The sequence below is a fragment of the Phalangium opilio genome, unplaced genomic scaffold (genome assembly GCF_054372755.1).
Source record: "Phalangium opilio isolate 3A_F unplaced genomic scaffold, DU_Popi_V2 ptg000009l_1, whole genome shotgun sequence".
Classification (NCBI taxonomy): Eukaryota; Metazoa; Arthropoda; class Arachnida; order Opiliones; family Phalangiidae; genus Phalangium; species Phalangium opilio.
The window spans coordinates 10810605-10819672 of NW_028324146.1; the positions used below are offsets into that span (position 1 = coordinate 10810605).

The 9068-nt window shown below is 37.4% G+C and overlaps 1 long non-coding RNA gene across 1 annotated transcript; it reads left to right on the forward strand.

The window, feature by feature from the left end:
- The first annotated feature begins 3934 nt into the window (after positions 1 to 3934).
- On the forward strand, positions 3935 to 4749 carry LOC149714174 (uncharacterized). The gene is made up of 5 exons (XR_016369369.1): positions 3935 to 4071; positions 4132 to 4203; positions 4331 to 4445; positions 4509 to 4631; positions 4686 to 4749. It is a non-coding gene; the product is annotated as an uncharacterized LOC149714174 (long non-coding RNA).
- The last annotated feature ends 4319 nt before the right edge of the window (positions 4750 to 9068 follow it).

Here is a 9068-nt window from a genome sequence, read left to right on the forward strand (position 1 = left end):
CCCCATTTAAAGTCCCTATTTACACCATTACAAAAACCCTAATTACCTCATTTCAAGTACTTATTTATCCCATTGAGATCTCCCTTTAATCTCATTTCAAGTCCATATTTACCCTATTTCAAGTCTATATTTACCCCATTTCAAGTCTGTATTTACCCCATTTAAAGTCCATATTTACCCCATTTAAAGTCCATATTTACCCCATTTAAAGTCCCTATTTACACCATTGCAAAAACCCTAATTACCTCATTTCAAGTACTTATTTACACCATTGCAAAAACCCTAATTACCTCATTTCAAGTACTTATTTATCCCATTGAGATCTCCTATTAATCTCATTTCAAGTCCATATTTACCCTATTTCAAGTCTATATTTACCCCATTTCAAGTCTATATTTACCCCATTTCAAGTCTATATTTACCTCATTTCAAGACCTATTTACACTATTGCAAAACCCCTATTTACCGCATTTCAAGTCCTTATTTACCCCATTTCAAGTCTATATTTACCCCATTTAAATACCCTATTTACCCGATTTCAAGTTTATATATACCCCATTTCAAGCCCTATTTACACAATTGCAAAACCCCTATTTACCTCATTTCAAGTCCTTATTTCACTCCATTTCAAGCCTGTATTTACATCAATTTAAATCTCTATTTACACCATTTTTCAAAGCCCTATTTACACCATTTCAAACCCTATTTACTCCATTTCAAACCTCTATTTGCACCATTGCAAACCCCTATTTACCCCATTTCAAGTCCTTATTGACCCCATATCACCCCATTTACTGGAATCGTTATTGTCGTGTTCAGTAGGACTTCACTATCTTTCCTATTGTGTATATACACTTTGAAGGCTTTTCTACACTGTAAAAAATAACTGTTGAAATTACGGCAATTTTACTGGCAGAAAATTACCAGGAAAGTTACCGTTAAATTACAGGTTTTCTTTACCGTTAACATCAACATTAATTGTATCGTGAAACTTGCTTTTAAAACCTGATATATGTCAAGTATAGTATAGTTAGTTTAACAGAATCGTTACTGTGGTGTCAACAGAAAACTGTACCTGATTTCTACTATTATTTTAAAATAAAATGACAGTAAAAAACCACAACCTTATTTTACACGTAAATCTTGCAATTAAGAACTTGCTCCATGCAGAAGTGAAATAAAGTTAGTTTTACTGGAACGTTACTGTTGTTCCAACGTGAAATTCTGCCTTCCTTCCTACTAGTTTTTCAAATAAAATTACAGTTAACCGTAGTAACTACTGGTAACATCCCATTATTTTAAAATTAAATGACGACAGCCCATCGTGACTACAGCAAATTTTATGTGTTTTTTCGGTTTATTTTCAAGGCTTTCAGTTGTAATTTTGAAGTTTAAATAGATGGTAACAATATCCCTCAAAATAAGTTGGGAAACCAAAATAAACCTCTCCGAGTCGAGAGCTAAAATTTCCTAAAACGAATTATACTTTTCAAATAAAGCTCAATCAGCCAATGAGATATCAGGAAATAAATAGCACAAATTTGGCAAGATCTTGCCTAGTTCATTTGTAAAGGTTAAGGTGTCTAATCCTTTGCTATATATCGTCCTTAATTCTATTAAAGGTTTAAATATATATCATTTAAATGTGTATTTAACTTACGGCTCACTCTGAACCGTTAAGACCTCCGCAAGGAGAACATGAATCAAGGCTAATTTTGCTTAAGCCCAAGGAATTCTTAATTCATGGATCCACTCAGAACAACAGTTACTAAAATAATAAGCGTTAACATCCATTAAAAGTATGAAAGTTAAAATTTAGGTTTACTGTATATAGAAATGTAGTAAAGCTGAATTAAATAGTAAACTAAAATATCGTTGATTGTACCCCAACTCATCAAGCTTGGAGATAAAAACTGAGTGCGGTACTGTGTCAAACGCTATACGTGAGTCCAGATAAATCAAGTCAACCTGGTTACCCGCTTCCAGACACATCGTCATATTCCCTAAGGTGGGAAGCAGATTCGTGAAACACGACCATTTCAAAAGGAGTCCATGTAGATCGGGTGCAAAAAACTTTCTGCTAGTCAGAAAGGATAAGAGGGAGTCCCGGAGTCTTAAACTGTTTACACGGAAAACAAGTCAAGCTTATGTCACGAAAGTTTGTAACAGAGCAAGAGAAGGCGACTTTTTGATAGCCGTTATGTTAGCCTTCTTCTACAGCTAAAATGGCCAACAAGGGAGAAGCTAATACAGCCGCTCCTCCTTTCAACAGACCAAGATGTAGATCATCCGTGCCTGGTAACTTTTGCACCTGCAAGCTACTCAAGAAACGACGGACAAACAAATAAGTTAAACCGAACTCGGAAGGCGTAATTTCGTCCTGTGACGGAACCGACCGGGAGCATAGCCGAGACATGAAGTCTCCATGATAAACTGCCTCCATTTGAGGCTCCGGGGTAAAAACATATCGAAAATACATGTTCTGAGCGTCCATTCTCTTACCGGGTCCCGAAGCGTCTCGTTAGCCGCGTTTTCTATAATAATAAGCGGAGCTGTGGGTTTGAGGGACCGAGAAACACGAGAGACGAGCGCCTTAAGATTGCTTGGAATCTCTTCAATCAGGTGGGTCCCGAAATTGTATTTAGCTGAGCGTATATGGCTAGTGAGTGTCGTGACACGTTCTTGCAAATAAACCACGGTTGACAGGTGTAGAAGTCCGATACTTCCGAAAGGCTGCCCTCTTGGTCCAGAGGAGTGGCTTAGTCTGTGCTGACCAACTTGCATCACGACACAAACCGGAATGTGTTGACCGCTTACCGATAATACTTACCTCACGAGCTTTCGCAACATGGGTCACAAAGATCTCAACCATTGCATCAATTGATGTAGCACTTATAACAGAAACCCAGCGCTTCGTTAATAGGGACGCACGAAACAGTCCAAAGTCACCACGACCGTAAGCGTAGCGGTCTTTAGGCATAAGCGGGTTCGGCATCAGACACTGAGGCGCCAACGAGAAGGAAAGGACGTCGTGTTCTGCCTTCCCCAAGGGAGGGAGGTGCGCGAGACCATATACCATATCTCAGTCAAAGGGAAAGGAATGTTCTCGCCGCAACTTCTAGTAGGCGTTTGGACATGTTGGGATAAATTACTGCTGGTGACAACAGTGAGAAGCCGGGATTCCACCGATCTTATACCTATGCAGGTAGAGTAGGACAGCCAGTGAATCGCTGGGGCATTAAATTCTCCCAGGATGACATGACGGGCGGCCAATGTATAGGCCCTCTCAATCGTCTCCAGGAGACGTTTCAAAAGCTCCATGGACGCAGGACTGGGATAAATCCACAGAACCAAGAAAAGCGAACCATCAATTTTGAACTGGCAAGCCAGAATATTCGGCGATATAAGGGAGCGATTGAGCGACGTGGCGAGAGGAGCACTACATTATATCAGGCACCTGCCCCGAATAGTAGTTCCACAATGAGACCTAAAGGAGTCTTATCCATAAATTTGATATAACTCGACGCCCATATCTGGGCCCGTATTCTGCAGAAAAAGTATGCTCCTCCCCCAGACTTAAGCTCGCTGATTGGTCGGTGAGGATCGAACTTTGGGCTTTTCATTGGCGGTGGCGGTTTTGGGGCAAAACTCACTTAAGACTTGTGAGAGGTTGAAATTTTCGAGCAGACGACATTGACAGGTGTCAAAATATACACCAAATTCAAAGTAGTAATTTTAGAACTCGGCAAACGGTTCAGCATCATGAATCGGTTAATTGACCGGTTTTTATTATTTCTTTTTACACCGGAACTTAGCAAACTACACTTCGTCGTTGCTAATGGCGGTAATGACAGGTAATGGACTATATTTTTCTTGGTGTTGTTGACTTTAGAAAGAAAGACAACTGAATTATTGTTTTAAATACTGTTAGTTTACAAAATATAAGGGTTTCCGTTGTTATAATTTAAACAATATGCCTTTGTTTTGTGGGAAAATGAAGTCGAACTCTGCCCGAAGTCGAAAAGGATTTACACCGAGGCTTATGACGAAGAAAGTCCTCTGTAGACTGTAGTAAGTAGTAAAGAAAGATTTTATTGTTTCTGTTATTTACTTATTGTTTGGTTCTGTAAGATAAGTTTCAAGCAACAGAGGCACGCTAGTAAATGATTGGAACATGAAATGAGGCACCATCCCATAGCGAAGGTATTTCGTCATTCATTGGCCATGACCAAGATAATTGTGTTTTTATACAAATATGATTACCTAATCCTTATGGGTCATGAAAGCCTGATTCGATATGCTTATAATATATATTCCATGACTGTCACAGCCATCTTCCCTGGCACTTGGCACCATGAACTGTACCTATTTTATAATCAAATCACCAACAGCGAAAGCAATTCTTGTACCTTTTATAAAGCAACTATTGCATTAATGTTCAACTGGTAAATAATGTTGCACACATGTCTAACAAATAGAAATATTCATATGCTTTTCTTTTATTATAGATTTGTGGTAATGACATTTCTATCATTGACACTGGGAATGGCAATGGAGAATTATCTAGGGTGGGCAATTCCTCTAAGGATATCTGCCAACATTGAAGTGTTGTAATCAACTTGCATATTAAGGTGATAACACTTTTATTAGTTGAGCATGCTTTACTCTAAGGTATCTCTTTAAAGAAAAGGCTGGCATAGTTGTTGCAAGTATAAACTACCAACGAGTGTGTGATTTGCGCCTATACAAGGTATGGTCCCATTTCTCCCAATTCTGTGTTTCCCAAAATACATTTTTATCCCAAACTTTCCGATTCCCAGTTCTCCCAATCTTATATTTCCCAATCGGAATTTTTATCCCAAACTATTCAATTCTCATTTCTCCCAATCGAATGGTTTCGTCTAATATTTTATGCTGCAAATGGTTGCTTTCAAAACGTTAGGTTAGGTTAGGTTATTATCTTATTAATTAGCTGCCACCTTTTCCAAAACATTCTCCTACTAATTAGCTGCTACCTTTTCCAAAATATTCTCCTAATAGTTAGCTGCCACCTTTTCCAAAACAATGGTTCCAATAATTCTTCGCCACCTTTTCCAAAATATTCTCCTATTAATTAGTTGCCACCTTTTCCAAAATATTCTCCTAATCAATAGTTGCCACCTTTTCCAAAATATTCTCCTATTAATTAGATGCCACCTTTTCCAAAATATTCTCCTATTAGTTAGTTGCCACCTTTTCCAAAATATTCTCCTATTAATTAGTTGCCACCTTTTCCAAAATATTCTCCTATTAATTAGTTGCCACCTTTTCCAAAATATTCTCCTATTAATTAGTTGCCACCTTTTCCAAAATATTCTCCTATTAATTAGTTGCCACCTTTTCCAAAATATTCTCCTATTAATTAGTTGCCATCTTTTCCAAAATATTCTCCTATTAATTAGTTGCCACCTTTTCCAAAGTATTCTCCTATTAATTAGTTGCCACCTTTTCCAAAGTATTCTCCTATTAATTAGTTGCCACCTTTTCCAAAATATTCTCCTATTAATTAGTTGCCACCTTTTCCAAAATATTCTCCTATTAATTAGTTGCCACCTTTTCCAAAATATTCTCCTATTAATTAGTTGCCGCTATGGGATGGTGCCTCATTTCATGTTCCAATCATTTACTAGCGTGTCTCTGTTGCTTGAAACTTATCTAACAGAACCAAACAATAAGTAAATAACAGAAACAATAAAATCTTTCTTTACTACTTACTACAGTCTACAGAGGACTTTCTTCGTCATAAGCCTCGGTGTAAATCCTTTTCGACTTCGGGCAGAGTTAGACTTAATTTTCCCACAAAACAAAGGCATATTTTTTAAATTATAACAACGCAAACCCTTATATTTTGTAAACTAAAAGTATTTAAAACAATAATTTAGTTGTTTTTCTTTCTAAATTCAACAACACCAAGAACAATATAGTCCATTACCTGACATTACCGCCATTAGCAACGACGAAGTGTAGTCTGCTAAGTTCCGGTGGAAAAAGAAAGCGAAAAGAAACCGGTCAATTTACCGATTCATGATACTGAACGGTTTGCTGAATTCTAAAATTACTACTTTGAATTTGGTGTGTATTTTGACACATGTCAATGTCGTCTGCTCGAAAATTTCAACCTCTCACAAGTCTTAAATGAGTTTTGCCCCAAAACCGCCACCGCCAATGAAAAGCCCTAAGTTCGATCCTGACCGACCAATCAGCGAGCTTAAGTCTGGAGGAGGAGCATACTTTTTCTGCAGAATACGGCCCCAGAACGCTCTCTGAAGACACGAAATTACTATAAAATGGTTGTGAGCCCCATTGTCCACACACTTGATAAGACCTGGTAAGCGGAGCGGACGGACGAGACGGAACGGACTATGATGAGTTTCCAGCCGGAGCTGTACGGAGGAAAGGAAGACCACGAGGAGACTTACGAGCCCTGACCCTACTCCGGGAAATAGTCCTGATACTTAGCCGAACAAGACACCTAAGCGATCGGCGTCACCGAACCAAAACCCGTCGTGCCACCTGAATACCCCTCGTCCCTCGACGCAAAAATTGCCAAGTCCGGCCGTTACCAGATCCGGAGCGCCTCCCGTCCATCGGCGCCCATTATCAAGTTCGTTTGATATAAACAACGGTTGCCGCGGTATTAATTAGTAATCCGGCCGTGTTATATGTGCCCCGTTGTTGGTGCGCGTAAACTATCGCGCGCGCGTTTGAACAATCACGTTCAGCGTCCAAAACTAAAAGAAAAGGAACTGACGCGAAGAACAATAGATCCAGTTGAAAAGGACGTCTCTCTGTGAGAAAGTTCGATAAGTACTTTTAAACCATTTGGTATCTACACTAAGCGTTAAATTAACGCCCTCGTATCCATTATGTTTAAGTTGCATGTTTTAAATTATTCGGCAATCTGTATAAATAGTAATGTTTGATTATTATTAGTTTATCTAAATATTAGTAGTGTTTAAGTAACTTTAGTTAGTAGTTTACCTAACGTTAGGAGGTAGTATGAGTGTTAAATGATTAATAGAATATTATTAAATTATTTGTTTCTTGGCCAATCTCAATAACCTCTATTACTTTAAACCTACGTTCGTATAATTTTCCCCTAGACAGTATTTCGGACCTTAAGTTAAATAGTAAAATTCCCCTAGACACCTTTCGTATTTTTCTCGCAACCCCCAATAGTGCACGACTAGCGAGTGTCCGGACAGTTTTAATTCTTTTGTAATGGGGATAATGGTTAACTAGTAAGAAAGTAGTGCATATCCTTATATCCATTAGCCCTAGTACCATTAGTATATTTTCCCTCTTTACAATATATTCGGCAGCCAGCTGCTAATATTTTGTTAGTGGAAAAAATGTCAAATTAACTTTAAAAAAATGAAAAACGATAGCGAAAAACGAGACTTGGCAGGAATGTAAATTTACTACTTTTTCTAACTCAAGTCTACGAATAAATTAGTTTTATTTTCATTGAATAATTACCTTTAAATTAACGCTATGTCGAAAATAAAATTTACGGTTACATATTCCCTTAAATAAACAGTTACCATGTACTTAGTTTTAAATTTTTAATATATTTAATTTTAATGGGTCCAGTAAATTTGAATGTGCCCAAAACGTAAACTTCGCATCTATGCAACATTTTGTATTCCATAACACCTTAAGCTAAAATCCTTTCGCCCGTAATAATCACGTTAGTATAACATTTGGTTTTCGACGACCCCGTAATAACAAATATTATTTACTAGTAAAATTCGCGTTCATACCCAAAGAACTCCAAAACCAAGTACCCTTGGTTTTTGTCCAATTAGACCTGAAATACCCGTACACAGTGAGAATATTCAAAAAATTATGACTTTGTCCGATCCGACCTAGTGACTACGGCAATAAAGTTACGGTCACGATGTTCTTGGCATTTGTAAATGAAACAGCTTTATTGTTATACAACTACAAAAGGGATTGATATGCCAAGGATCATATCCCATATCTTCAATTTATTAATATAAAAAGTGCCTTTGATAACAAAGCCTTGAAATCTAAATGATTAGTGGTCAAAATTGTTTGGCTGAAGTGATAAATATTCAAATTCTCAGTTTTAAAGGTATAAAAGATTTTTTATTTAAAAGCATTGCTTATATTCTTTATTCACCAAAATTTCATTTAGAGATAATATTTTTCTTATAACTTTATGCGGTTCCGTGTCCTCCCATTGAATCGAATCCCATTCGACCGAATTCCCAATCGACCGATTTTATCTGAAATATGATTTTAAATCCCGCCGTTTGTGCGGTTTCTGTCTATTGGGATTTTTATTAGGAATATTATTATTACTTATGAGGCTATATAAGTTAATTTAGCGATAGGAACTTTCGTCTCACGGTGGCGCAGAGGAAGAGTATCGGACTACCGTGCGACAGTCCTTGGATCGATTCCCCGAAAGAAAAAGTAAACTACGTAATAATAGTTTCATGCAATTGATTTTTAATTTCATTTGAACTTAATTTCAGTTACGTTATACAGTGTGGGAAACTATAAAGTAACAAGTTGGGAAAGCCAAAATATTACCTCTCCGAGTGGTGATGACTATCACTACCCCTTAAACAACCTAAATATATGCATCTATCGCTTTTTTTAATTCTTTGCAAGTGCAGGAATTCAATTTTAAAATAGTCAATTGTTGAAGCCTTTTCAATATCTCTCAACTGCTGTGGAAACTCTACTCTCTCGCTATACCTCAACCGTATTCTTAGTCTACCAGTATGATTTGTAACATTTGTCCATATCAAAGCTGAATCATACCTCGCCACACAAAAAGCAAATGTCCCCAAAACATGGAAGCCACAACCCAATCACACATAAGCTAGGCTCGTACTTGTTCATCGCTTTCGATGATTTCACTAATATTAGCATTTAACATTTTGTACATTATTGGGTTCCTTATTAATAGATATGCCTACGCCTACAGTACTTTCAATAGAACATTTATTTAATGCATTATCTTTCGTACGATCATGGCCAACTGGCCTCGTGGT